Below are 3170 nucleotides of genomic sequence, written 5' to 3'. Positions count from 1 at the left end.
TGGCAACACGTGTCGGAATGTGAAACGGGTAAGCAATGGTGGTTGTATGCGGAAGTGGTGATGGTGTATAGGTGGTAGGAGTGCGTATGCGGAATTGTGGGGCGGTGGTGGTGACTAAAACTGGAAAAATTCAGTTTCGTCAGTGTGGGTCGGACGTCCGATCTGGGCCGGTCGTCCGGTAAAGGTTGGACGTCCGATGCCTGGGCGTAACTCAGCCACGGGAAGAACCGCTAGGGTTCGTGATGGAGATGTGGGAAATCGTCGAATGCAGAGGATTTTGTGGATGGAAAAGGTCGAGACAAGGGGGAAAAGCTATATCCAGTCAAAACAAAGCAAATCCACGGATCCAAACCAACAAAATTTCAACACACCAACAAATCACAAAAAAATTGGGGCTATTTTTGTGGGGAATTTTCAAATTTGGGACAAAAACAACAAAACTAGGCTAGCAACACAACAGGGAGGCTCCGAAATCATGATCAACGTGGCTCATGATACCAAGATGATGTAGGGTAGAACCCTAATCGGCCGATCTTTCACGAAAGGAGCGGATCCCGTGAAGAACACGAGTAACATGAGAGGGAAGAGAGGGGAAACACAAGGGGAAACACAAGACGACACACTAAACCAACACGAATAAGTCACACATGTGCTAGATCCTCGAGTACATAAGGTAAGATATACGATCCACGGACAACTAAGGACGATGCAAGGGTAGCCGGTCTTCTCCGTGAGGATGTCTTGAGTTCTTCCCTAAAAGGGTCTTGACTCCACTTGGGGGATATTCTCCGGTGGAGGCTCGAATCTCCGAGGAGAAGGTATCCAAGTGGATGAGCAAAGCTCTCACACAAAATATGAGCTAATCTTTTGCTAACCCTAGCTAGAAGGAATAGGAGGTCTATATATAGTCTTAGTGCAAAGAGGGGGGCAAAGGGGTACATGGGCTGCGGCCCAACACGAATCAGCACACAGGCGTTGGACATCCGGGGGTCACCGGTCGTCTAGAGGCTCGCGAGGGTCCGGACGTCCGATGCGTGTTGGACGTCCGTAGATTCGGCTCGGGTGGTCTTTGGTCGGACGTCCGGTCGGGGTCGGTCGTCCGAGGTGCGTCGGTCGTCTTTGGAGCGTCGGAAGTCCGTGGTTTTGGCTCGGGTGTGGAAGTGTCAGACGTCCGGCCTGGGTCGGACGTCCGGAGCCTAGAGGTCGTCGGACGTCCGGTCCTGGCCGGTCGTTCGGAACATGTAGCTTCTTCTTCATCACTTCTTCTTCTCCGTCTTCACGTCCATCTTCCTCTCCTTCTTCTCCGTGCTCCTTAGCTTCTCCATGGTACCTGAGTATGCACAATGTTTCCGTATGAGGTAGTAGCCATGTCTCATGTGCATCGAAGTGGAAACGTGAGAGGAGTGATGTCACCTCGGCTTCGAGAGCTCTTGCGCGTGCTCGTGTCATGGGTCCGCTAGGCACTTTGTGAGGCAATGGTAGGTCCATGGGGATGACCTTGGGATGCTCCGCATCAAACTTGGTTTTCATCTTTGCCTAAAACTAGTATTGATTCATGGAATAAGTGTAAATATGATTTTATTTCCAAGTATTTTCCTCTCAATAAGATCATCTCCCTTAGGAATGATATTATGAATTTTAAGCAACTTTATCATGAACATGTTGCACAATCTTGGAAGAGGATGAAATTGATGATTAGAAATTGCCCTACTCATGGTTTGAATTTATGGATGATTATACAAAAAAATTATGTCGGATTGAATTTTGCTTCTAGAAATCTTTTAGATTCGACCGCGAGAGACACTTTTATGGAAATTACTTTAGGAGAAGCTACTAAACTCCTAGATAATATTATGGTTAACTATTCTCAATGGCATACCGAAAGATCTTCCACTAGTAAAAAAGTGCATGCAATTGAAGAAATAAATGTTTTGAGTGGATAGATGGATGAGCTTACAAAATTGTTTGCTAGTAACAGTGCTCCTATTGATCCTAATGATATGCCTTTGTCTACTTTTATTGCAAACAATAATGAATCTATGGATGTGAATTTTGTTGGTAGGAACAATTTTGGTAATAACGCGCATAGAGGTAATTTTAATCCTAGGTCGTTTCCTAGTAATTCCTCTAATAATTATGGTAATTCCTACAACAATTCTTATGAAAATTAAAATAAAATGCCTAATTTGAGAAAGAATTTATTAGTTCGCGAAAGAATTTCAATGCTTTGATTCAAGAAAAATTTCTTAAGATTGATGATTTGGCTAGGAACATGGATAGAATTTTTCTTGATGTTGATTCTTTGAAACTTAGATCTATTCCACCTAAGCATGATATCAATGAGTCTCTCAAAGCCATGAGAATTTCCATTGGTGAATGCAAAGAAAGAACCGCTAAGATGCATGCTAAGAAAGATTGGTTTATAAAAGCGTCTTCCTCTAGTTTCCGTGAAAACAATGATGAAGATCTAAAAGTGATTGATGTGACTCCTATTGCATCTTTGTTTTCCAATATAAATCTTGATAAAGATGGCACTGGAGATGAGTCAACTTTAGTTAGAAGGCGTCGCAATGATTCGGAGTTTTTAGATCTTGATGCAAAAGTTGATGAAAGTGGGATTGAAGAGGTCAAAACTTTAGATAGCAATGAAACCACTATTTTGGATTTCAAGAACTTTAATTATGATAATTTCTCTTTAATAGATTGTATTTACTTGTTGCGATCTGTGTTGAATTCTCCTCATGCTTATAATCAAAACAAAGCTTTTACTAAACATATCGTTGATTCTATGATACAATCTTATGAAGAAAATCTTAATTTGGAAGTTTATATTCCTAGAAAACTTTATGATGAGTGGGAACCTACTACTAAGATTAAGATTAAAGATTATGAATGCTATGCCTTGTGTGATTTGGGTGCTACTGTTTCCACGATTCCGAAAACTTTATGTGATGTGTTAGGTTTCCGTGAATTTGATGATTGTTCCTTAAATTTGCATTTTGCGGATTCCACTATTAAGAAACCTATGGGAAGAATTAATGATGTTCTTATTGTTGCAAATAGGAATTATGTGCCCATATATTTCATTGTTCTTGATATAGATTGCAATCCTACATGTCCTATTATTCTTGGTAGACCTTTCTTTAGAATGATTGGTGTTATTATTGATA

The sequence above is a fragment of the Triticum aestivum genome, chromosome 4A (genome assembly GCF_018294505.1).
Source record: "Triticum aestivum cultivar Chinese Spring chromosome 4A, IWGSC CS RefSeq v2.1, whole genome shotgun sequence".
NCBI classification, from domain to species: Eukaryota; Viridiplantae; Streptophyta; class Magnoliopsida; order Poales; family Poaceae; genus Triticum; species Triticum aestivum.
The sequence above is the reverse complement of the archived record's forward strand: the minus strand, read 5'-3'. Positions refer to the sequence as shown.